The sequence below is a fragment of the Oncorhynchus gorbuscha genome, linkage group LG05, assembly GCF_021184085.1.
Source record: "Oncorhynchus gorbuscha isolate QuinsamMale2020 ecotype Even-year linkage group LG05, OgorEven_v1.0, whole genome shotgun sequence".
Classification (NCBI taxonomy): Eukaryota; Metazoa; Chordata; class Actinopteri; order Salmoniformes; family Salmonidae; genus Oncorhynchus; species Oncorhynchus gorbuscha.
Window position 1 is genome coordinate 51,930,719 of NC_060177.1, and position 27,479 is coordinate 51,958,197.

The window sequence follows — 27,479 nt, forward strand, 5'->3', positions numbered from 1 at the left end:
GCATCGTTACCCATCGCTCCACAAAAGCCGCGGCCCTTGCAGAGCAAGGGGAACTACTACTTCAAGGTCTCAGAGCAAGTGACGTAACCAATAGAAACGCTATTTAGCGCACACCGCTAACTAAGCTAGCCGTTTCACATCCGTTACACTCACCCCCCTTTTTCCGCAGCAACCAGTAATCCGGGTCAACAGCATCAATGTAACAGTATAATTTTAAACCGTCCCCTCGCCCATACCCGGGCGCGAACCAGGGACCTTCTGCACACATCAACAACAGTCACCCACGAAGCATCGTTACCCATCGCTCCACAAAAACGCTATTTAGCGCACACCGCGGCCCTTGCAGAGCAAGGGGACTACTACTTCAAGGTCTCAGAGCAAGTGACGTAACCGATTGAAACGCTATTTAGCGCACACCGCTAACTAAGCTAGCCGTTTCACATCCGTTACACTTACTAGTCCTTTCTACAAGCTAACAAGTAAGATTTATGCAAAGCGACTTATCGATGATAAAGTGCTTGAACGCACATAAATGTATCGAGGAAGCGGAGCCCACAGGTTTCCATCATCATAGCAGCCTAATAGCCGGAAACCAGTGGAGGCAGCTTAGGGGAGGACGGCTCATTATAATGGCTGAAACGGAGCACCTAGAATGGCATCAAACACATGGAAACTATATGTTTGATGTATTTAGTACCATTCCAATGATTCCGCTCCAGGCATTACCACAAGCCCATCGTCCCCAATTATGGTCCCACCAACCTCCCCTGTGCCTGAAACCATAGGTTTCATCTAAACTGATCCTTGTGCAGTTGATGAAACTTAATTTGGTGATATTTTCTCCTACTATTATTCAAACAAAATGGTATGCAACAGGTTTTTTGGCATCTTACAAGTAGGGTTAGTTAGCTAATTGAAATAAGTCCGTTGGAATCGACTCTTTGGCTGATAATCATGATGTACATTCCATTCAACAGTCTAGCTGTTCATACAAAAAAATGTATGAGCATGAAAGTGTTTTCAGGTACGATGTAGTTTGTTGATTTAGACGACATAGATGTTAAAAATGACCAACCAATCATATCTAAAATGTTTATAGAATTTTTGTTTTAAAGAATACTGCCATTGTCGAGTTAATGCGTGAAGTAGGCAATTTAACATGAAAGTAAAGAGAGTATCCTATGTCTGTAACCTACATGGGGGCGAAGGTGTTGCCCTCTACTGGACATACAGAATAGGACCCTGCCGGAGAACCTGAGGGGTGGCAAAATTGTGGACATATTTAAAAGATCTTATAACACATATTTTTAGCTTTGATTTTCCTTTTTAGTTCAGGTTGTCATTCATTTGTTTTTTAACTTATGTTTGTGTAGTAAATATTTCAGCTTTTATTATCATTTTTTATTTAGATTTGTCCTGTAAAGCGCATTGCGTTGCATTCCATGTCTGAAATGCGCTGTATAAATAAAGCTTGATTTGACTTAATCTGACCAAATAGGTAAATGAAAATGAACAATGCCATTTATGAAAGCATGTATTTTGTGCCGAGAGAAACACCTATTTAGCCATTTAAACAAAATGTATCTCCAAAACATCACCCAATCTCTGTTCCACTCTGTCTCCCCCCACAACCCCAACATATGACCCTATTGAAATATACTGTATCAACACTCACAACGTTATTGGCACCAATATATTAGCAACATACACGCTTCTTGGACCAACTACCTTCATAATCTCATTGTGGCCTCGTAAAGAATATGATGCACATGGAAACTGAAAATAACAATATTCACAGGCTTGCCAATGCATAAAGATTGTATTCTCATCCACTAGGTATCCATGCAGGTGCATGCCTCTTATTGATCCTCCAATGGCTTTGGTCTAGGACACAGTAGGGCTGAAGTGGGGGTTAGTCAGTGTTACTCTGCTCCAAAATTCTCTCTCACACTTGCAGCCACAGTACGAGCAGCAGGGTAGCCAAAGAGCACAGCCAGTGTAAGGTCGTTCTGCGCCAGTGGGGGGTGCTGTTGCAAAGGTCTGAAACACAACAGTGGATCCAGACCCCGGGTAGCTCCTGTTGGCAGTGCTGAGACGTGGCACAACCGCTGGTCAGAATGATTCCCATGGCACCTGCAGGGTTTGGACGCACACACACACAGAAATAATAAATATGCATAGACAGTGAGAGATACATCTGAGAGATACATTTGAAAAAGACAGGTATTTGAGACAAGCATGGGGACACACTGAGCTGAGGACTGGGGACTGAGGAGGAGAGATAGACAGGAGGGATGCTGTAAGCATGTTATGAGTGAGAAGCTGCCTTGACAGAGATGAGAGAGACTGTGCAGGATTAGACCAGGGACTCTGATCATTCCAGAAATTCCCCCTGCCTAACACAGCACATGACTCATCATATCACAGCCCCTTACTTATCCTTGACCCCAGATCTTCCTGCAGCAATCTCAATCAGATTGGGGTCTTTCTTTGTCACTGCAATCAGGTTATCACTGTCTCTATTGTCGTTCACTAAAATTTAAATTAATTGACGGGACAGTTACAGAATGTGTTTGCATACACTAGGTAAGAGACATGTCAGGATTTGGCCAGGGTTGTTCCGGTTTTGGTCACTAGATGCCCCCATTGTGCTTTTTGACCTTTTGTTTTCCCAGTGAGGACTCAGGTCCTTCTGTGGGGGCACTCCTCTCGCCCCGGCCAGAGGGTCTGGCTCTCCACAAGAGACTTACCACTACGGGTGGAGTCTCGCAAGCTGTCCCAAAAATACATCGGTCCCTTTAAGGTTGCCAGGAGAGTTAACCCAGTTTCTTATCGCCTACACTTACCCAGATCCCTTAAGATTAATCCCACATTTCACATTTCCTTATTAAAACCTGTTGTTTTTTCTCCCCTTGTCCCGGCAGACAGACCTCCCCCTCCGCCTCGTGTCATTGGAGGCCAGCCGGCTTATACCGTCCATCGGATACTGGATTCCCGCCGGGTGCAGCGGTCCTGGCAGTATCTGGTGGACTGGGCTACGGTCCCGAGGAGCGCTCCTGGGTTCCTGCCGAAGACATACTGGACCCTGACCTCATTCGTCAGTTCAGGGCCCTCCACCCCGACAGAGCTGGTAGGAACGTCAGGAGCCGTTCCTAGGGGGGGATTCTGTCAGGATTTGGCCAGGGTTGTTCCGGTTTTTGGTCACTAGATGCCCCCATTGTGCTTTTTGACATTTTGTTTTCCCTTGATCCCCATTATTATTTGCCCCTGTGCCTCGTTTCCCCTGATTGTATTTAAACCCTTAGTTTTCCTCAGTTATTTGCTCTGTGTTTGTATGTTAGCACCCAGCCCTAGTATTCTGTGTACTCTTGTTGATCCCGGTGGACTCTCTTGTGGAATTCTGTTTTTTGTTCTTGTTTATTTATTTTTGAGTATCTTTTGAGGCTTTTTATGCTATACCTACCACCTTGTGGATTTACCTTTTTGTCTTGGAGGATTACCTTTGTTCTTGTGGAATTCCTTTTGAGGTTGTAGAGTTACATGTTTTCCTGAAGGACTTAAATACACTGTCTCAAGTACTGCTGTGTCTGCCTCATCTTCTGGGTTCTGCCGACTATTTGTGGCTCAGTTGGTTAAGTGACTGTTTCTCACCCCGGAGACCCGGGTTCGTAACCGGGTCCTGACAAGATATTCTTCTACTATTTCAACTCAGGTCTGTCACTCATGTAACAAGTTGCTTTAGATAAGGAGTGACCGTGGGGTAAAAAATGCAAGGGTGAGGGTGAAGAAGAGGGTGAGGAGGACTGTACTCACTGCTCTCTGTCTTAATGCAGAAGCGGTGCTTGAAGCCTTTGTGTGAGTGGGAGCAAGTGATGACCTTGGGGCTGGAGCAGCCCACATCCACGTACATCTGCCCCTGGAGGATGTTACAGCCATAGCACTGCAGCGCCTCACCTTCCACAACACACAGAGAACATTAGGACAACACTTTGCCCTGGTGCCATTTTCAAAGGTTAAAGTTGAGCCAGTGGCACAGTTTACATTAGCACCACACTAGAATATCATTAACATTAAGGCTGGACCAAAATGTTACAAATGAGATACAGTTTAAAGTTCAGTGGAAGGTTTTTGAACTTAGCAAGCCTGAGGATGGCTGTGAGAAAGGATGGAAGAATCGCTGAAAATAAAAATAGGATATATATTACAGGGCCAAAAGTTTGTGGACACCCCTTCAAATTAGTGGATTTGGCTAATTCAACCACACCTGTTACTGACAAGTGTATAACATCAGGCATACAATCTCCATAGACAATTATTGGCAGCAGAATGGCCTGTACTGAAGCGCTCAGTGGCTTTCAACGTGGCACCTTCATAGGATGCCACCTTTCCAACAAGTCAGTTTGTCAAATTTTTGCCCTGCTAGAAGTGTGGAGTCTGTTTTAGCAGCAAAGGGGGTACCAACTCCATATAAATACCCATTATTTTAGAATTAGATGTACGATGATCAAGTGTCCGCATACTTTTGGCCATGTAGTGTAGATATGTTTAAAATAATGTATTCACAAACACCAACTGTAGTATTCTTGAAAAATGTATGTTTTTCTATGTTCAGTCATAGACACTTTGTCATGTAAGATCAATACTAAGACACACCTGTAACACATGGGTGTCAGGTAGCCTAGTGGTTAGAGCATTGTGCCAGTAACCGAAACGTTGCTATATTGAATTCCCAAGCTGACAAGGTAAAAATCTGTTGTTCTGCCCCTGAGCAAGACAGTTAACCCACTGTTCCCTTGGCACCGAAGACGTGGATGTCGATTAAGGCAGCCCCCCGCACCTCACTGATTCAGAAAGGTTGGGAATGTGGAAGACTCATTTCAGTTGATGACATTCAGTTGTACAGCTGACTAGGTATCCCTTTCCCTCTCACACTCTCATATACACATGCACACACACACACACACACACACACACACACACACACACACACACACACACACACACACACACACACACACACACACACACACACACACACACACACACACACACACACACACACGCTCTCATACACATTTACATTTAAGTCATTTAGCAGACGCTCTTATCCAGAGCGACATACAAATTGGACACAACACACACACACTCACACACACACAAACACACTCTGTCTCGCTTTCTCATATACTTACCATGTGAAAATAGGAGAGTAAAAAAAAAATACAGTCCAAATCCATGCATTAGCCCGGTGTGTGGAGTAATGGGTGATGTCTTGCCAGTGGTCAAACAGAACTGTGAGCTTTGTGGAGTGAGAGAGAGGCACTCCTCTCCTGTTATACTCTGGTGGAGAGTAGGGTGTCCACCCCCTCTGCGCAGAGTGGGTAAAAACGTGCTTTGGTGATGATATTTCAACTTTTTATGTGATGAAATACATCTTCTTCATGATCTGAATCATTCAGTGGGGTCTTTCTCTAATATATCATTAATATTATATCCTAAAAGTTGTATTTCATCCGACAAACATTCCAGAGACCCACATATTTTGGGGGGTGAAAAAAACCATGACCATGATATTTAAAAAATATATTTTTTCTTTATATTTTATTGTAAGTGCAAAATTGTCCTTGTTAGTGGTCATTGGGATGTAAATATTTAAAAATGTGCATTACAGTCAATGGGTACAGTAGCTGAAAAACAGTTGTGGCATCCAGGGATCCATTAGAGAGGACATTTCTAGATAAGCTCCTATTTAGCTCTTATTTAATGTGCAAAAATGATTACACAGTCCTGGCAACTCACTAAACTGAGATATTCCCTTATTAGAAATGATTTGAATGTCAAACTCACAAAAGTATTTTTTTTAAGTATAATTAATAATTACACACACCTATTCAAAGTTTCATAAAATGTGCTAATTTTGCAGACACGTCTTTTAAAGAGCCAGGAAGATAAAGTTGTCAAGTTCACACCACCACACGTGATATCATTGAAAAGCCCAGAATGTCCTTTCAAAGGGACAACAGTACTTAATACAGTGGCTTGTATGGCGTCAGAGATACGGACCAAGAACTCATGCCCACTAGGTAGTGCTGAGACTCAGGAGGATAAGAACCAAGCTCTGTTGGCAGAGCGGTGCTGCTTCTCAACTCAAATAACATTTTATTTGTTACATGAGCTGAATTCAAGCGAACAATGCAGTTTGAAGAAAAAATTTATAGAATTAGAAATAAAAGTAATTAAAGAGCAGCAGTAAAATAACATTAGCAAGACTATATACAGGGGATACCGGAACAGAGTCAAAGTGCTGGGACACCACTTAGTCGAGGTAATTGAGGTAATATGTACATGTAGTTAGTATTATTAAAGTGACTACGCACAGATAGTAAACAGAGAGTAGCAACAGTGTAAAATAAGGTGGCGGGGGGGGGCAATGCTAATAGTCTGGGTAGCCATTTGATTAGATGTTCAGGAGTCTTAAGGCTTGGGGGTAGAAGCTGTTAAGAAAGCTCTTTGACCTAGACTTGTTGTTCCGGTACCGCTTGCCGTGCGGTTGCAGAGAGAACAATCTATGCCTAGGGTGGCTGTAGTCTTTGACAATTTTTCGGGCATTTCTCTGACACCGCCTGGTATAGAGGTCCTGGATGGCAGGAAGCTTGGCCCCAGTGATGTACTGGGCCGTACACACTACCCTTTGCCCTTTGAACTTGGTCCTCCTTTCCTGTAGTCCACAATCATCACCTTAGTCTTGATCAAGTTGAGGAGAGGTTGTTGTCCTGGCATCACACGGCCAGGTCTCTGACCTCCTCCCTATTGGATGTCTCGTCATTGTCGGTGATCAAGCCTACCACTGTTGTGTCATCGGCAAACTTAATGATGGTGTTTGAGTCCTGCCTGGCCATGCAGTCATGAGTGAACAGAGAGTATAGAAGGGGACTGAGTACACACCCCTGAGGGTCCTCCGTATTGAGGATCAGCATGGTGGATGTGTTGTTACCTACCCTTACCAACTGGGGGCAGCCCGTCTGAAAGTCCAAGATCCAGTTGCAAAGGGAGGTGTTTAGTCCCAGGATCCTTAGCTTAGTGATGAGCTTTGAGGCCACTATGGTGTTGAACGCTGAGCTGTAGTTAATGAATAGCATTCTCACATAAGTGTTCCTTTGTCCAGATGGGAAAGGGCAGTGTGGAGTGCAATAGATGTGATTTAGCTCGTCTGGTAGACTCGTGTCACTGGCCAGCCCGCGGCTGTGCTTCCCTTTGTAGTATGCATTAGTTTGCGAGCCCTGCCACATTAGATGAGCATCAGAGGCGGTGTAGTATAATTCAATTTTAGCCCTATATTGACGTTTGGCCTGTTTGATGGTTTGTCACAGGGCATAGCAGGAGTTCTTGTAAGCTTCCAGGTTAGATTCCCGCACCTAGAAAGCGGCAGCTCTACCCATTAGCTCAGTGCGAATGTTGCCTGTAATCCATTGGCTTCAGGTTGGGGTATGTATATACAATCCCGGAGCATGTTCCAGTCTGTGATAGCAAAACAGTCCTGTAGTTTAGCATCTGCTTCATCTGATCACATTTTTATAGACAGTCAGTGGTGCTTCCTGCTTTAATCTTTGCTTGTAAGCAGGAATCAGGAGGATAGAGTTGTGGTCGGATTTACCAAATGGAGGGCGAGGGAGAGCTTTGTGTGTGTCTGTATGTGGAGTACAGGTGATCTAGAATTTTCTTTCCTCTGGTTGCAAATTTAATATGTTGATGGACATTTGGTAGAACTGATTTAAGTTTTCCTGCATTAAAGTCTCCGGCCACTAGGAGTGCCGCCTTTGGGTGAGTGGTTTCCTGCTTGCTTATTTCCTTATACAGCGGACTGAGTACGGTCTTAGTGCCAGTTTCTGTCTGGTGGTAAATAAACAGCCATGAAAAGTATAGCTGAAACTCTCTAGGCAAATAGTGTGGCCTGCAATTTATCACAATATACTCTACTTCAGGCGAGCAAAATCTAGAGACTTCCTTAGATTTCTTGCACCAGCTGTTGTTTACAAATATGCACAGACCGCCTCCCCCCCCTCGTCTGACGGAGTGTGCTGTTCTATCTTACCGGTGGAGTGTATATCCCGCTAGCTGAATATCCATGTCGTCATTCAGCCACGATTCAGTGAAACATAAGATATTACAGTTTTTGATATCCCGTTGGTAGGATATTCGTGATCGTACCTTGTCTAGTTTATTGTCCAATGATTGCATGTTGGCAAGTAGTATTGACGGTAAAGGCAGCTTTCCCACTCACCTTTTTCGGGTCCTGACCAGTTATACTTTGTCCTCTGCACCTGCTTCGCTTCCTCTTAAAAATAATGGGGATGTTGGCCCTGTCGGGTGTTTGGAGAATGTCCTGTGCGTCTTGCTTGCTGAAGAAAAAACCTTAGTCTTATCCAAGGTGAGTGATCGCTGTCCTGATATTCAGAAGCTCTTTTTTTGCCATAAAATACGGTTGCAGAAACATTATGTACAAAATAAGTTACAAATAACGCAAAAACCCACATAATAGCACAATTGGTTGGGCGCCCATAAAACTGCTGTCATTTCTTCCTGCGCCATTGGAACCACTCAATATGATTGGTCAAATAAAAACCTTGGGACCCAAATGCATAATGAGTGCTCTAACTCCCCCGTTGCGGTGGTCTAGAGCAATGACGCCATGACACTGGGTACCTCTAAGTCCCGCAGTGTAAGCTTGCAACTTTTAAAGGAGGAACCTGTCATGTTTGTCATTTATTGTCATGTCTTGTCCCTGTGCTCCCCATGCTATTCGTTTCCCTCTGCTGGTCTTGTTTGGTTCTATCCCTCTCTCTCCCCCTCCCTCTCTCACTCTCTCGCTCTCTCTTCTCTCTGTCGTTCCGTTCCTGCTCCCAGCTGTTCCTATTCCCCTAATCATCATTTAGTCTTCCCACACCTGTTCCCGATCCTTTCCCCTGATTAGAGTCCCTATTTATTCCTTTGTGTTCCGTTCCTGTCCCGTCGGTTCCTTGTATTGTATTCACCATGCCGTGATTGCGTTTCGCCCTGTCCTGTCGTGTTTTTGCCGTGATTGTGTATCACCCTGTCCTGTCATGTTTTGTGCCTTCATCAGATGCTGCGTGTGAGCAGGTGTCTCAGTCGACTACGGCCTGCGCCTACCCGGCGACCTGCAGTCTGTGGCCGCTTCTCCAGTTGTTTCCCCTCTACAAGTCTAGAGGAATTCTGTTATTCCGTTTTGGACTTTAATAAACTCTGTTTCTGTTAAGTCGCTTTTGGGTCCTCTTTTACCTGCATGACAGAAGGAACCGACCAAGGAATGGACCCAGCGACTTCAGACGCTCGTTACACTGCCGTCGAGATCCAGGAGCCATGCTCGGCAGACACGAGCAGGAATTGTCTGCTGCTCGCCATGCCGTGGAGAACCTGGCCGCTCAGGTTTCCGACCTCTCTGGACAGTTCCAGAGTCTACGTCTCGTGCCACCTGTTACTCCCTGGCCTGCCGAGCCTCCAGAACCCAGGGTTAATAACCCACCTTGCTACTCCGGGCAGCCCACTGAGTGCCGCTCCTTTCTCACGCAGTGTGAGATTGTGTTCTCTCTCCAACCCCACACATACTCTAGAGAGAGCTCGGGTTGCTTACGTCATTTCACTCCTTACTGGCCGGGCTCGAGAATGGGGCACAGCTATCTGGGAGGCAAGGGCTGATTGCTCTAACAAATTCCAGAACTTTAAAGAGGAGATGATTCGGGTTTTTGACCGTTCAGTTTTTGGTGGGGAGGCTTCTAGGGCCCTGGCTTCCTTATGCCAAGGTGAACGGTCCATAACGGATTATTCCATTGAGTTTCGCACTCTTGCTGCCTCTAGTGAGTGGAACGAGCCGGCGCTGCTCGCTCGTTTTCTGGAGGGACTCCACGCAGTGGTTAAGGATGAGATTCTCTCCCGGAGGTTCCTTCAGATGTGGACTCTTTGATTGCTCTCGCCATCCGCATAGAACGACGGGTAGATCTTCGTCACCGGGCTCGTGGAAGAGAGCTCGCATCAACGGTGTTTCCCTGCTCCGCATCGCAACCATCTCCCTCCTCTGGCTTTGAGACTGAGCCCATGCAGCTGGGAGGGATTCGCATCTCGAATAAGGAGAGGGAACGGAGGATCACCAACCGCCTGTGCCTCTATTGCGGAGTTGCTGGACATTTTGTTAATTCATGTCCAGTAAGAGGCCAGAGCCCATCAGTAAGCGGAGGGCTACTGGTGAGCGCTACTACTCAGGTCCCTTCATCTAGATCTTGTACTACTATGTCGGTCCATCTACGCTGGACCGGTTCGGGTGCTACATGCAGTGCTTTGATTGACTCTGGGGCTGAGGGTTGTTTCATGGACGAAGCATGGGCTCGGAAACATAACATTCCTTTCAGACCGTTAGACAGGCCTACGCCCATGTTTGCCTTAGATGGTAGTCATCTTCCCAGTATCAAATTTGAGACACTACCTTTAACTCTCACAGTATCTGGTAACCACAGTGAGACTATTTCTTTTTTGATTTTCCGTTCACCGTTTACACCTGTTGTTTTGGGTCACCCTGGCTTGTATGTCATAATCCTTCTATTAATTGGTCTAGTAATTCTATCCTATCCTGGAACGTTTCTTGTCATGTGAAGTGTTTAATGTCTGCCATCCCTCCCATTTCTTCTGTCCCTACTTCTCAGGAGGAACCTGGCGATTTGACAGGAGTGCCGGAGGAATATCATGATCTGCGCACGGTCTTCAGTCGGTCCCGAGCCAACTCCCTTCCTCCTCACCGGTCGTATGATTGTAGTATTGATCTCCTTCCGGGGACCACTCCTCCTCGAGGTAGACTATACTCTCTGTCGGCTCCCGAACGTAAGGCTCTCGAGGATTATTTGTCTGTGTCTCTTGACGCCGGTACCATAGTGCCTTCTTCTTCTCCGGCCGGGGCGGGGTTCTTTTTGTTAAAAAGAAGGACGGTACTCTGCGCCCTGCGTGGATTATCGAGGGCTGAATGACATAACGGTTAAGAATCGTTATCCGCTTCCCCTTATGTCATCAGCCTTCGAGATTCTGCAGGGAGCCAGGTGCTTTACTAAGTTGGACCTTCGTAACGCTTACCATCTCGTGCGCATCAGAGAGGGGGACGAGTGGAAAACGGCGTTTAACACTCCGTTAGGGCATTTTGAGTACCGGGTTCTGCCGTTCGGTCTCGCCAATGCGCCAGCTGTTTTTCAGGCATTAGTTAATGATGTTCTGAGAGACATGCTGAACATTTTTGTTTTTGTCTATCTTGACGATATCCTGATTTTTTCTCCGTCACTCGAGATTCATGTTCAGCACGTTCGACGTGTTCTACAGCGCCTTTTAGAGAATTGTCTCTACGTAAAGGCTGAGAAGTGCTCTTTTCATGTATCCTCCGTTACTTTTCTCGGTTCCGTTATTTCCGCTGAAGGCATTCAGATGGATTCCGCTAAGGTCCAAGCTGTCAGTGATTGGCCCGTTCCAAGGTCACGTGTCGAGTTGCAGCGCTTTTTAGGTTTCGCTAATTTCTATCGGCGTTTCATTCGTAATTTCGGTCAAGTTGCTGCCCCTCTCACAGCTCTTACTTCTGTCAAGACGTGTTTTAAGTGGTCCGGTTCCGCCCAGGGAGCTTTTGATCTTCTAAAAGAACGTTTTACGTCCGCTCCTATCCTCGTTACTCCTGACGTCACTAGACAATTCATTGTCGAGGTTGACGCTTCAGAGGTAGGCGTGGAGCCATCCTATCCCAGCGCTTCCAGTCTGACGATAAGGTTCATCCTTGCGCTTATTTTTCTCATCGCCTGTCGCCATCTGAGCGCAACTATGATGTGGGTAACCGTGAACTGCTCGCCATCCGCTTAGCCCTAGGCGAATGGCGACAGTGGTTGGAGGGGGCGACCGTTCCTTTTGTCGTTTGGACAGACCATAAGAACCTTGAGTACATCCGTTCTGCCAAACGACTTAATGCCCGTCAAGCTCGTTGGGCGTTGTTTTTCGCTCGTTTCGAGTTTGTGATTTCTTACCGTCCGGGTAGCAAGAACACCAAGCCTGATGCCTTATCCCGTCTGTTTAGTTCTTCTGTGGCTTCTACTGATCCCGAGGGGATTCTTCCTTATGGGCGTGTTGTCGGGTTAACAGTCTGGGGAATTGAAAGACAGGTTAAGCAAGCACTCACGCACACTGCGTCGCCGCGCGCTTGTCCTAGTAACCTCCTTTTCGTTCCTGTTTCCACTCGTCTGGCTGTTCTTCAGTGGGCTCACTCTGCCAAGTTAGCTGGTCATCCCGGTGTTCGAGGCACTCTTGCGTCTATTCGCCAGCGCTTTTGGTGGCCGACTCAGGAGCGTGACACGCGCCGTTTCGTGGCTGCTTGTTCGGACTGCGCGCAGACTAAGTCGGGTAACTCTCCTCCTGCCGGTCGTCTCAGACCGCTCCCCATTCCTTCTCGACCATGGTCTCACATTGCCTTAGACTTCATTACCGGTCTGCCTTTGTCTGCGGGGAAGACTGTGATTCTGACGGTTGTCGATAGGTTCTCTAAGGCGGCACATTTCATTCCCCTCGCTAAACTTCCTTCCGCTAAGGAGACGGCACAAATCATTATTGAGAATGTATTCAGAATTCATGGCCTCCCGTTAGACGCCGTTTCAGACAGAGGCCCGCAATTCACGTCACAGTTTTGGAGGGAGTTCTGTCGTTTGATTGGTGCGTCCGTCAGTCTCTCTTCCGGGTTTCATCCCCAGTCTAACGGTCAAGCAGAGAGGGCCAATCAGACGATTGGTCGCATACTACGCAGCCTTTCTTTCAGAAACCCTGCGTCTTGGGCAGAACAGCTCCCCTGGGCAGAATACGCTCACAATTCGCTTCCTTCGTCTGCTACCGGGTTATCTCCGTTTCAGAGTAGTCTGGGTTACCAGCCTCCTCTGTTCTCATCCCAGCTTGCCGAGTCCAGCGTTCCCTCCGCTCAAGCGTTTGTCCAACGTTGTGAGCGCACCTGGAGGAGGGTGAGGTCTGCACTTTGCCGTTACAGGGCACAGACGGTGAGAGCCGCCAATAAACGCAGGATTAAGAGTCCAAGGTATTGTTGCGGCCAGAGAGTGTGGCTTTCCACTCGCAACCTTCCTCTTACGACAGCTTCTCGTAAGTTGACTCCGCGGTTCATTGGTCCGTTCCGTGTCTCCCAGGTCGTCAATCCTGTCGCTGTGCGACTGCTTCTTCCGCGACATCTTCGTCGCGTCCATCCTGTCTTCCATGTCTCCTGTGTTAAGCCCTTTCTTCGCACCCCCGTTCGTCTTCCCTCCCCCTCCCGTCCTTGTCGAGAGCGCACCTATTTACAAGGTACATAAGATTATGGACATGCGTTCTCGGGGACGGGGTCACCAATACCTAGTGGATTGGGAGGGTTACGGTCCTGAGGAGAGGAGTTGGGTTCCGTCTCGGGACGTGCTGGACCGTTCGCTCATCGATGATTTCCTCCGTTGCCGCCAGGATTCCTCCTCGAGTGCGCCAGGAGGCGCTCGGTGAGTGGGGGGGTACTGTCATGTTTGTCATTTATTGTCATGTCTTGTCCCTGTGCTCCCCATGCTATTCGTTTCCCTCTGCTGGTCTTGTTTGGTTCTATCCCTCTCTCTCCCCCTCCCTCTCTCACTCTCTCGCTCTCTCTTCTCTCTGTCGTTCCGTTCCTGCTCCCAGCTGTTCCTATTCCCCTAATCATCATTTAGTCTTCCCACACCTGTTCCCGATCCTTTCCCCTGATTAGAGTCCCTATTTATTCCTTTGTGTTCCGTTCCTGTCCCGTCGGTTCCTTGTATTGTATTCACCATGCCGTGATTGCGTTTCGCCCTGTCCTGTCGTGTTTTTGCCGTGATTGTGTATCACCCTGTCCTGTCGTGTTTTGTGCCTTCATCAGATGCTGCGTGTGAGCAGGTGTCTCAGTCGACTACGGCCTGCGCCTACCCGAAGCGACCTGCAGTCTGTGGCCGCTTCTCCAGTTGTTTCCCCTCTACAAGTCTAGAGGAATTCTGTTATTCCGTTTTGGACTTTAATAAACTCTGTTTCTGTTAAGTCGCTTTTGGGTCCTCTTTTACCTGCATGACAGAACCATTGTAAGTGAGGCATACAAAGTACTTTAAAATATATATATATACAATTACCATGTGATGGATTCACGACAGCATCTCAAATCACAGTATATTAAAGCATCTCAATATAATCTAATTATCATTATTATTGCAAACAGAGAATCACCTTACATATACATATAATTGGCTTTGCGGTGCGAACATACAGCTGTGGAAGAATCCAACATAACGGTAGCATCCTTAAGGGATCCATTCTGTTCTTTTGCCATGACCACAAAAACAATAAAATAGCAAGTCTTCTGTTATTCTGACTGAGCTCTATCTGTGAAGCAGAAGCACAGTGCACCAGTGTGGATATGAGGCTGCTTCAGCACCCAACTGAGACTGATGCTTGTTGTGCCAGTTTGGTGTGATATCGAGGCAGGGATAGAAGACATACAAAGATAGAGGACATGGACAAGGTAAGGACCGAGTTAGTGGCAGGGACAAGGGGCAAGGACAGGGACAGGGTAAGGACAGAGATGGAGGCAGGGATGGGGATAGGGGGAGGGTTACTGGCAAGGACAAGGAAAGGAGAGACCCATAGTGAAAGAATCTACTCACTCATAAATCGAAAATACTTTTGAGTGTTTTTCCACACAGCTGAACATTTTTAAGTTGAACAGCCGTGAAACTTTAGGACACGCTGCGTCAGTCAGGTTTTTGTCATGAGCCTTGTTCTAGTGCTGTCAGGAAGGAGAATGTCTGACACTGCCTGCTGGGAGCGGTTCTGTACAAGATGTTGGCCTAGTTTTCCTGACTTGTTCTAACTCTGGAAAGCAGATCCATTGGAGAGCAGAATCACTGAGTCCTCCCGTTGGAAAACATCTCAAGCCACAATACAAAGACAACAAGCTCTCTGATTCTCCCCATGCCTATTCAGAAAAGAAAATAAACATGTTGCATCGTGTAAAAGCCCACACTGTATCGCTTTTTGCTGTGAAAACAAATAATGTAAAGAAAGGAAAGGAAATAACAAACACTCAATGGATATGCAGTAAGAGGACTTTTCCAACGATTTGCAGATACAGGCAAATATCTCTCCCAGGGATTTCTGTGGTGAAATGATACAGAAGAAATGGATGCAGTACCATCAACTGTCCGGAAGAGGTCAGACATGACATGTTAAAATTCAGTGAGTGTGGCTATTCGGCAAGATGTTTGTGGCTGCAGTATTTTCATTGACTTGCAACGGGCAATCGATGAGAGAAGTTTGATTGTATGCAATCCACACTGTGGACAACAAATACTCTCCAGATTTTATGCACTGACCTATCTGTGTATTGTGCTTATGGTGGAAAGTTATGAATGACCTGCTCATTAGTTGGTTTCATTTAAACTGTTATTATACCCCCAGATTGGTCTCCATGACTAGACGTAACATAGTAAATGTAAATCTGGAACACTCAAATTAGTATGATATGTTACATTATGATATGTAATGATGATATGTTGAAAAATCCTTAATAAGATAGTACATTGTACCAATTTTTGGAATGCACAATGTAACAATGTATACGATACCTACACTGTAATTTCGTATGCTGCACTTGCCTCCCTACAATATAAATACATAGGTATTAGAATCTCATATTGTGAAGTTGGTCCATTATTTTGAAAACCACCTCTTACAAGAGTCTAACTAATGAATATCACAATTTGTGCGATGGAATAGGCCTATTGCACCATAGGCTGCAGGCAAATTAATGCACAACAGAGGCAATATGGAAAATGCAACGGTTTGTACACAGATGATTTGACCTTTGAGTCATCACTTTTCCCAACACAGAAGTGATGAAGTGTGGTGGGTTTCAACCTGGTCTCAGAGCATTATGTATGATTCTGCATGTAAATCTGAAACACTCCATTTAGTATGATATTATACTTTTCGTAAGGTATGTATGAATTTGTGGATGATGTGTTACAAATTACAATTTGTATTGATCCGAGAACCTTTAAAAGGGGGTCGGCCCGCAATAATTTCAACAATTTTACTGAATTACAGTTCCTCCAAGGAATTCAGTCAATTGAAATAAATTAGGTCCAAACTATGGATTTCTGGTGGTTTGGCTGGTTTCAGACGATCCCACATGTGAAGAAGCCAGATGTAGAGGTTCTGGGCTGGTGTGGTTACACATGATTTGTGGTGGTGAGGCCGGCTGGATGTACTGCCAAATAATTCTGTAGGCAGCTTGTTAGATAAATGAACATTCACATTTTTGTTTAGTACACATAGCATGCTAGCTAACCCTTCTCTCAATCCTTTCATTAATCCTTTTAGCTAACCCTTCCCTAACCCTAACCCAATGACCTCTCTAGGGTACGTGGGACGGTAGCATCCCACCTCGTCAACAGCCAGTGAAACTGCAGGGTGCCAAATTCAAAACAACAGAAATCCCATATTTAAAATTCCTCAAACATACATGTATTTTACACCATTTTAAAGATAAACTTGTAAATCCAGCCAAAGTGTCCGATTTCAAAAAGGGTTTATGACGTAAGCAAACCAAACGTTTATGTTAGGTCAGAGCCAAGTCACAGAAAAGTCACAGAAAAACACAGCCATTTTTCCAGCTAAAAAGCTGAAATATAGATAAAATGAATCACTAACCTTTGATGATCTTCATCAGATGACAATCATAGAGCTTCATGTTACACAATACATGTATGCTTTGTTTGATAAAGTTTATATTTATATCCAAAAATCTGAGTTTACATGGGTGCGTTATGTTCAGTAGTTCCAAAACAAAACAACCCAAACAGCATTATAAATATCCACTTACCTTTTGATGATCATCAGAATAAATGTTAGTTTTGTTTGACAATGTCCATCATTTATGTCCAAATACCTCCTTGTTGTTCGCACGTTCAGTACACAATCCAAACTCACGACGCGCGCGTAAGTTCAGAGGAAAGTACAGACGTGTCAGAGTCGTGTGTATAGGTGGCAGGGAAGTCAGGCGCAGGAGAGTAAAACTGAGTGTAATGGAGTCTTTTAATATATGTTCACAAAACATACTCCAAACACTAAATGTACATACATAAATAAAACATGGGTACGAGGACTCGTCGCGCAGCTATACAACCATATAAACAACACTGATAAAACCATCTCTGACAAAGACATGAGGGAAACAGAGGGTTAAATACACAACAGTTATGTTGTGTAGGAAAACAAGACAAAACCAATGGAAAATGAAAAATGCATCAATGATGGCTAGAAGACCGGTGACGTCGACCGCCGAGCACCGCCCGAACAAGGAGAGGCAATACCCCACCCCCCCACCTTGACGCACGGCTCCAGCAGCGCGTCGACACCGGCCTAGGGGATGACCCGGAGGGCGAGGTGCAGGGCGATCCGGATGGAGATGGTGGAATTATTTTAACATGGAAGGATCTAACACGTCCTCCACCGGAATCCAGCATCTCTCCTCTGGCCTGTACCCCTCCTAGTCCACGAAGTACTGAAGGCCCCTCGCCCAACATCTCGAATCCAATATGGATCGAACAGAGTACGCCGGGACCCCATCACGAACTTCAGCCTTTTGGAGCGGGCCAGGCACCACCGGCCTGAGAAGAGACACATGGAACGAGGGGTTAATACGGTAATTAGTTGTCATGTTTGTCATTTATTATCATGTCTTGTCCCTGTGCTCCCCATGCTATTCGTTTCCCTCTGCTGGTCTTATTTGGTTCTTTCCCTCCTTCTATCCCTCTCTCTCCCCCTCCCTCTCTCACTCTCTCGCTCTCTCTTCTCTCTATCGTTCCGTTCCTGCTCCCAGCTGTTCCTATTCCCCTAATCATCATTTAGTCTTCCCACACCTGTTCCCGATCCTTTCCCCTGATTAGAGTCCCTATTTATTCCTTTGTGATCCGTTCCTGTCCCGTCGGTTCCTCGTTTTGTATTCACCATGCTGTGATTGTGTTTCGCCCTGTCCTGTCGTGTTTTTTGCCTTCATCAGATGCTGCGTGTGAGCAGGTGGCTCTATCAACTACGGCCTGCGCCTACCCGAAGCGACCTGCAGTCTGTGGCCGCTTCTCTAGTTATTCCCCTCTACAGACTAGAGGATTTTTGTTATTCCCTGTTTGGAATTAAATAAACTCTGTTTCTGTTAAGTCGCTTTTGGGTCCTCTTTCACCTGCATGACAGAAGGAACCGACCAAGGAATGGACCCAGCGACTTCAGACGCTCGTTACACTGCCGTCGAGATCCAAGGAGCCATGCTCGGCAGACACGAGCAGGAATTGTCTGCTGCTCGCCATGCCGTGGAGAACCTGGCCGCTCAGGTTTCCGACCTCTCTGGACAGTTCCAGAGTCTACGTCTCGTGCCACCTGTTACTTCCTGGCCTGCCGAGCCTCCAGAACCTAGGGTTAATAACCCACCTTGCTACTCCGGGCAGCCCACTGAGTGCCGCTCCTTTCTCACGCAGTGTGAGATTGTGTTCTCTCTCCAACCCAACACATACTCTAGAGAGAGCTCGGGTTGCTTACGTCATTTCACTCCTTACTGGCCGGGCTCGAGAATGGGGCACAGCTATCTGGGAGGCAAGGGCTGATTGCTCTAACAAATTCCAGAACTTTAAAGAGGAGATGATTCGGGTTTTTGACCGTTCAGTTTTTGGTGGGGAGGCTTCTAGGGCCCTGGCTTCCTTATGCCAAGGTGAACGGTCCATAACGGATTATTCCATTGAGTTTCGCACTCTTGCTGCCTCTAGTGAGTGGAACGAGCCGGCGCTGCTCGCTCGTTTTCTGGAGGGACTCCACGCAGTGGTTAAGGATGAGATTCTCTCCCGGGAGGTTCCTTCAGATGTGGACTCTTTGATTGCTCTCGCCATCCGCATAGAACGACGGGTAGATCTTCGTCACCGGGCTCGTGGAAGAGAGCTCGCATCAACGGTGTTTCCCTGCTCCGCATCGCAACCATCTCCCTCCTCTGGCTTTGAGACTGAGCCCATGCAGCTGGGAGGGATTCGCATCTCGAATAAGGAGAGGGAACGGAGGATCACCAACCGCCTGTGCCTCTATTGCGGAGTTGCTGGACATTTTGTTAATTCATGTCCAGTAAAAGCCAGAGCTCATCTGTAAGCGGAGGGCTACAGGTGAGCGCAACTACTCAAGTCTCTCCATCAAGGTCCTGTACTACTTTGTCGGTCCACCTACGCTGGACCGGTTCGGGTGCTACATGTAGTGCCTTGATAGACTCTGGGGCTGAGGGTTGTTTCATGGACGAAGCATGGGTTCGGAAACATGACATTCCTTTCAGAGAGTTAGATAAGCCTACGCCCATGTTCGCCTTAGATGGTAGTCATCTTCCCAGTATCAGATTTGAGACACTACCTTTAACCCTCACAGTATCTGGTAACCACAGTGAGACTATTTCTTTTTTGATTTTCCGTTCACCGTTTACACCTGTTGTTTTGGGTCATCCCTGGCTAGTATGTCATAATCCTTCTATTAATTGGTCTAGTAATTCTATCCTATCCTGGAACGTTTCTTGTCATGTGAAGTGTTTAATGTCTGCCATCCCTCCCGTTTCTTCTGTCCCTACTTCTCAGGAGGAACCTGGCGATTTGACAGGAGTGCCGGAGGAATATCATGATCTGCGCACGGTCTTCAGTCGGTCCCGAGCCAACTCCCTTCCTCCTCACCGGTCGTATGATTGTAGTATTGATCTCCTTCCGGGGACCACTCCTCCTCGAGGTAGACTATACTCTCTGTCGGCTCCCGAACGTAAGGCTCTCGAGGATTATTTGTCTGTGTCTCTTGACGCCGGTACCATAGTGCCTTCTTCTTCTCCGGCCGGGGCGGGGTTCTTTTTGTTAAGAAGAAGGACGGTACTCTGCGCCCCTGCGTGGATTATCGAGGGCTGAATGACATAACGGTTAAGAATCGTTATCCGCTTCCCCTTATGTCATCAGCCTTCGAGATTCTGCAGGGAGCCAGGTGCTTTACTAAGTTGGACCTTCGTAACGCTTACCATCTCGTGCGCATCAGAGAGGGGGACGAGTGGAAAACGGCGTTTAACACTCCGTTAGGGCATTTTGAGTACCGGGTTCTGCCGTTCGGTCTCGCCAATGCGCCAGCTGTTTTTCAGGCATTAGTTAATGATGTTCTGAGAGACATGCTGAACATTTTTGTTTTTGTCTATCTTGACGATATCCTGATTTTTTCTCCGTCACTCGAGATTCATGTTCAGCACGTTCGACGTGTTCTACAGCGCCTTTTAGAGAATTGTCTCTACGTAAAGGCTGAGAAGTGCTCTTTTCATGTCTCCTCCGTTACTTTTCTCGGTTCCGTTATTTCCGCTGAAGGCATTCAGATGGATTCCGCTAAGGTCCAAGCTGTCAGTGATTGGCCCGTTCCAAGGTCACGTGTCGAGTTGCAGCGCTTTTTTTTTTAGGTTTCGCTAATTTCTATCGGCGTTTCATTCGTAATTTCGGTCAAGTTGCTGCCCCTCTCACAGCTCTTACTTCTGTCAAGACGTGTTTTAAGTGGTCCGGTTCCGCCCAGGGAGCTTTTGATCTTCTAAAAGAACGTTTTACGTCCGCTCCTATCCTCGTTACTCCTGACGTCACTAGACAATTCATTGTCGAGGTTGACGCTTCAGAGGTAGGCGTGGGAGCCATCCTATCCCAGCGCTTCCAGTCTGACGATAAGGTTCATCCTTGCGCGTATTTTCTCATCGCCTGTCGCCATCTGAGCGCAACTATGATGTGGGTAACCGTGAACTGCTCGCCATCCGCTTAGCCCTAGGCGAATGGCGACAGTGGTTGGAGGGGGCGACCGTTCCTTTTGTCGTTTGGACAGACCATAAGAACCTTGAGTACATCCGTTCTGCCAAACGACTTAATGCCCGTCAAGCTCGTTGGGCGTTGTTTTTCGCTCGTTTCGAGTTTGTGATTTCTTACCGTCCGGGTAGCAAGAACACCAAGCCTGATGCCTTATCCCGTCTGTTTAGTTCTTCTGTGGCTTCTACTGATCCCGAGGGGATTCTTCCTTATGGGCGTGTTGTCGGGTTAACAGTCTGGGGAATTGAAAGACAGGTTAAGCAAGCACTCACGCACACTGCGTCGCCGCGCGCTTGTCCTAGTAACCTCCTTTTCGTTCCTGTTTCCACTCGTCTGGCTGTTCTTCAGTGGGCTCACTCTGCCAAGTTAGCTGGTCATCCCGGTGTTCGAGGCACTCTTGCGTCTATTCGCCAGCGCTTTTGGTGGCCGACTCAGGAGCGTGACACGCGCCGTTTCGTGGCTGCTTGTTCGGACTGCGCGCAGACTAAGTCGGGTAACTCTCCTCCTGCCGGTCGTCTCAGACCGCTCCCCATTCCTTCTCGACCATGGTCTCACATTGCCTTAGACTTCATTACCGGTCTGCCTTTGTCTGCGGGGAAGACTGTGATTCTGACGGTTGTCGATAGGTTCTCTAAGGCGGCACATTTCATTCCCCTCGCTAAACTTCCTTCCGCTAAGGAGACGGCACAAATCATTATTGAGAATGTATTCAGAATTCATGGCCTCCCGTTAGACGCCGTTTCAGACAGAGGCCCGCAATTCACGTCACAGTTTTGGAGGGAGTTCTGTCGTTTGATTGGTGCGTCCGTCAGTCTCTCTTCCGGGTTTCATCCCCAGTCTAACGGTCAAGCAGAGAGGGCCAATCAGACGATTGGTCGCATACTACGCAGCCTTTCTTTCAGAAACCCTGCGTCTTGGGCAGAACAGCTCCCCCTGGGCAGAATACGCTCACAATTCGCTTCCTTCGTCTGCTACCGGGTTATCTCCGTTTCAGAGTAGTCTGGGTTACCAGCCTTGTCCCCTGGTGCGAACACCGGAGCCTCACTGTGGTGGCGCGCTGAAGGTGGACATGGGCGGCCTCCCAGGTTCCCTCAGCGTGCCGAAACCAATTGTACACCGCAGGACAATTGCTCAGTCCAGATGAAAAAAAGGGTGTTTAGCCCCCTCAAGCCAATGTCTCCACGCCTTCAAGGCTTTTACGACAGCTAACAGCTCCCGGTCCCCCACATCATAGTTTCGCTCCGCCGGGCTGAGCTTCTTCGAAAAGAAAGCACAGGGTCGGAGCTTCAGTGGCGCACCCGAACGCTGAGAGAGCACTGCTCCTATCCCAGCTTCGGATACGTCCACCTCCACTATAAATGGCAAAGAGGGATCCGGATGTGCCAACACAGGAACTGAGGTAAACAGAGTCTTCAGGTGCCTAAAAGCCCTGTTCGCCTCAGCCGACCACTGCAAGCGCACCGGGCCCCCCTTTAGCAGTGAGGTAATGGGAGCAGCAACCTGACCAAAACCCCGGATAAACCTCCGGTAGTAATTGGCAAACACTAAAAAACGCTGCACCTTCTTTACCGTGGTTGGAGTAGGCCAATTACGCACGGCTGCAATGTGGTCGCTCTCCATTTCCACTCCTGATGTGGAAATCCGATGCCCTAGGAAGGAGAGAGATTGTTGGAAGAACAAGCATTTCTCAGCCTTGACATATAGATCATGCTCCAACAGGCGACCAAGCACTTTGCGCACCAGGGACACATGCTCGGCGCATGTAGTGGAGTATATCAGGATATCATCGATATACACCACTACATCCTGCCCGTGCAGGTCTCTGAAGATCTCATCTACAAATGATTGGAAGACTGATGGAGCATTCATCAACCCATATGGCATGACAAGGTACTCATAATGACCTGAGGTGGTGCTAAATGCCATCTTCCACTCATCACCCTTCCGAATACGCACCAGATTGTACGCACTCCTGAGATCCAATTTTGTGAAGAAGCGTGCCCCGTGCATTGACTCAATAACTGTAGTTATAAGAGGTAGCAGGTAACTATATTTCACCGTGATTTTATTGAGACCTCGATAATCAATGCACGGGTGTCAACTGCCATCCTTCTTCTTCACAAAAAATAAACTCGAAGAGACGGGTGAAATGGAGGGCTGAATGTACCCCCGCAGGGATTCAGAGACATTTGTCTCCATATCCATCATCTCCGCTTGCAACAGGGGATACACATGACTCCTGGGATATGTAGCGTCTACCAGGAGACCTATCGCACAATCCCCCTGTCGATGAGGTGGTAATTGAGTCGCCTTCTTTTTACAGAAGGAGAGAGCCAAATCAATATATTCTGGAGGAATGCGCACGGTGGAGACCTGGTCTGGACTTTCTATCGTAGTAGCACCAACGGAAACCCCTAAACACCTACCTGAGCACTCTCACGACCACGCTGTGAGAGCCCTCTGTGGCCAAGAAACAGTGGGGTTATGACAAGCTAACCAGGGTAGGCCTAGCACCACATAATACGCAGGAGAATCAATAAGGAAAAGACTCATCTTCTCCTTGTGACCCTCCTGCGTTATCATACACAAAGGAGCGGTGACCTCCCTGATAAACCCTGACCCTAATGGTTGACTATCTAAGGCATGAGCAGGGAAAGGCATATCCACAGAAACAATAGGGATCCCTAAGCTATGAGCTAAACTTTTATTAATGAAATTCCCAGCCGCTCCTGAATCAACTAGCGCCTTATACTGGGAATGCAGGGGGGAAAATAATCAGACAAACATTAGTGCAACAGAGGGCTCTGGATGAGAATGGTGCCTACTCACCTGGGGTGATGCCAGAGTGCCCTGCCTGCCGTCTCTATTCCCAGAGGAACCAACCTGGCACTGACCAGCAGTGTGCCCTCTGCGACCATAGATGGTGCTCCAGCGGGAACCCCCTCCGGTCTCCCTGCGCACCGTCCCTCCCAACTCCATGGGTACAGGAGAGAGGGTGCGGGTGGATGGAACAACCAGACCCTGATCTAGACGTCCACGAGTAGCCAGCATGTTGTCCAGCCTGATGGACATGTCCACCAGCTGGTCGAAGGTGAGGGTGGTGTCTCTGCAGGGCAGCTCCCGACGGACGTCCTCGCGTAGACTACAACGTTAATGGTCGATCAGGGCCCTGTCGCTCCATTTTGGTCAGAGATTCTGTCAGAGTCGTGTGTATAGGTGGCAGGGAAGTCAGGCGTAGGAGAGTAAAGGGAGTCTTTTAATATATGTCCACAAAACATACTCCAAACACTAAATGTACATACATAAATAAACATAAATAAACATGGGTACGAGGACCCGTCGTGCACCTATACAACCATATAAACAACACTGACATAAAACAATCTCTGACAAAGGCATGAGGGGAAACAGAGGGTTAAATACACAACAGGTAACAACACTGCTAGCTAGCCAGCTAGCCCCCGAATAGCAACACTGCAGAAACTATTACACTCAACGGAACGACTTGATTAGTGTAGTGTCAACAACGCACCCACTGCCAGCTAGCCTACTTCAGCAGTACTGTATCATTTTAATCATTTTAGTCAATAAGATTCTTGCTACGTAGCTTAACTTTCTGAACATTCGAGACGTGTAGTCCACTTGTCATTCCAATCTCCTTTGCATTAGCGTAGCCTCTTCTGTAGCCTGTCAACTATGTGTCTGTTTATCCCTGTTCTCTCCTCTCTGCACAGACCATACAAACGCTCCACACCGCGTGGCCGCGGCCACCCTACTCTGGTGGTCCCAGCGCGCACGACCCACGTGGAGTTCCAGGTCTCCGGTAGCCTCTGGAACTGCCAATCTGCGGTCAACAAGGCAGAGTTCATCTCAGCCTATGCCTCCCTCCAGTCCCTCGACTTCTTGGCACTGACGGAAACATGGATCACCACAGACAACACTGCTACTCCTACTGCTCTCTCTTCGTCCGCCCACGTGTTCTCGCACACCCCGAGAGCTTCTGGTCAGCGGGGTGGTGGCACCGGGATCCTCATCTCTCCCAAGTGGTCATTCTCTCTTTCTCCCCTTACCCATCTGTCTATCGCCTCCTTTGAATTCCATGCTGTCACAGTTACCAGCCCTTTCAAGCTTAACATCCTTATCATTTATCGCCCTCCAGGTTCCCTCGGAGAGTTCATCAATGAGCTTGATGCCTTGATAAGCTCCTTTCCTGAGGACGGCTCACCTCTCACAGTTCTGGGCGACTTTAACCTCCCCACGTCTACCTTTGACTCTTTCCTCTCTGCCTCCTTCTTTCCACTCCTCTCCTCTTTTGACCTCACCCTCTCACCTTCCCCCCCTACTCACAAGGCAGGCAATACGCTCGACCTCATCCTTACTAGATGCTGTTCTTCCACTAACCTCATTGCAACTCCCCTCCAAGTCTCCGACCACTACCTTGTATCCTTTTCCCTCTCACTCTCATCCAACACCTCCCACACTGCCCCTACTCGGATGGTATCGCGCCGTCCCAACCTTCGCTCTCTCTCTCCCGCTACTCTCTCCTCTTCCATCCTATCATCTCTTCCCTCCGCTCAAACCTTCTCCAACCTATCTCCTGATTCTGCCTCCTCAACCCTCCTCTCCTCCCTCTCTGCATCCTTTGACTCTCTATGTCCCCTATCCTCCAGGCCGGCTCGGTCCTCCCCTCCCGCTCCGTGGCTCGATGACTCATTGCGAGCTCACAGAACAGAGCTCCGGGCAGCCGAGCGGAAATGGAGGAAAACTCGCCTCCCTGCAGACCTGGCATCCTTTCACTCCCTCCTCTCTACATTTTCCTCCTCTGTCTCTGCTGCTAAAGCCACTTTCTACCACGCTAAATTCCAAGCATCTGCCTCTAACCCTAGGAAGCTCTTTGCCACCTTCTCCTCCCTCCTGAATCCTCCTCCCCCTCCCCCTCCCTCTCTGCAGATGACTTCGTCAACCATTTTGAAAAAAGGTCGACGACATCCGATCCTCGTTTGCTAAGTCAAATGACACCGCTGGTTCTGCTCACACTGCCCTACCCTGTGCTCTGACCTCTTTCTCCCCTCTCTCTCCAGATGAAATCTCGCGTCTTGTGACGGCCGGCCGCCCAACAACCTGCCCGCTTGACCCTATCCCCTCCTCTCTTCTCCAGACCATTTCCGGAGACCTTCTCCCTTACCTCACCTCGCTCATCAACTCATCCCTGACCGCTGGCTACGTCCCTTCCGTCTTCAAGAGAGCGAGAGTTGCACCCCTTCTGAAAAAACCTACACTCGATCCCTCCGATGTCAACAATTACAGACCAGTATCCCTTCTTTCTTTTCTCTCCAAAACTCTTGAACGTGCCGTCCTTGGCCAGCTCTCCCGCTATCTCTCTCTGAATGACCTTCTTGATCCAAATCAGTCAGGTTTCAAGACTAGTCATTCAACTGAGACTGCTCTCCTCTGTATCACGGAGGCGCTCCGCACTGCTAAAGCTAACTCTCTCTCCTCTGCTCTCATCCTTCTAGATCTATCGACTGCATTCGATACTGTGAACCATCAGATCCTCCTCTCCACCCTCTCCGAGTTGGGCATTTCCGGCGCGGCCCACGCTTGGATTGCGTCCTACCTGACAGGCCGCTCCTACCAGGTGGCGTGGCGAGAGTCTGTCTCCTCACCACGCGCTCTCACCACTTGTGTCCCCCAGGGCTCTGTTCTTGGCCCTCTCCTATTCTCGCTATACACCAAGTCACTTGGCTCTGTCATAACCTCACATGGTCTCTCCTATCATTGCTATGCAGACGACACACAATTAATCTTCTCCTTTCCCCCTTCTGACGACCAGGTGGCGAATCGCATCTCTGCATGTCTGGCAGACATATCAGTGTGGATGACGGATCACCACCTCAAGCTGAACCTCGGCAAGACGGAGCTGCTCTTCCTCCCGGGGAAGGACTGCCCGTTCCATGATCTCGCCATCACGGTTGACAACTCCATTGTGTCCTCCTCCCAGAGCGCCAAGAACCTTGGCGTGATCCTGGACAACACCCTGTCGTTCTCAACCAACATCAAGGCGGTGGCCCGTTCCTGTAGGTTCATGCTCTACAACATCCGCAGAGTACGACCCTGCCTCACACAGGAAGCGGCGCAGGTCCTAATCCAGGCACTTGTCATCTCCCGTCTGGATTACTGCAACTCGCTGTTGGCTGGGCTCCCTGCCTGTGCCATTAAACCCCTTCAACTCATCCAGAACGCCGCAGCCCGTCTGGTGTTCAACCTTCCCAAGTTCTCTCACGTCACCCCGCTCCTCCGTTCTCTCCACTGGCTTCCAGTTGAAGCTCGCATCCGCTACAAGACCATGGTGCTTGCCTACGGAGCTGTGAGGGGAACGGCACCTCAGTACCTCCAGGCTCTGATCAGGCCCTACACCCAAACAAGGGCACTGCGTTCATCCACCTCTGGCCTGCTCGCCTCCCTACCACTGAGGAAGTACAGCTCCCGCTCAGCCCAGTCAAAACTGTTCGCTGCGCTGGCCCCCCAATGGTGGAA

General features: G+C 48.0%; 1 long non-coding RNA gene across 1 annotated transcript; it reads right to left on the reverse strand.

Moving 5' to 3' along the window:
* Positions 1–357: 357 nt before the first annotated feature.
* On the reverse strand, positions 358–8,610 carry LOC124035141. The gene is made up of 3 exons (XR_006838693.1): positions 8,282–8,610; positions 3,814–3,954; positions 358–2,133 (listed from the first exon to the last, which is right to left on the reverse strand). It is a non-coding gene; the product is annotated as an uncharacterized LOC124035141 (long non-coding RNA).
* Between the last annotated feature and the right edge of the window lie 18,869 nt (positions 8,611–27,479).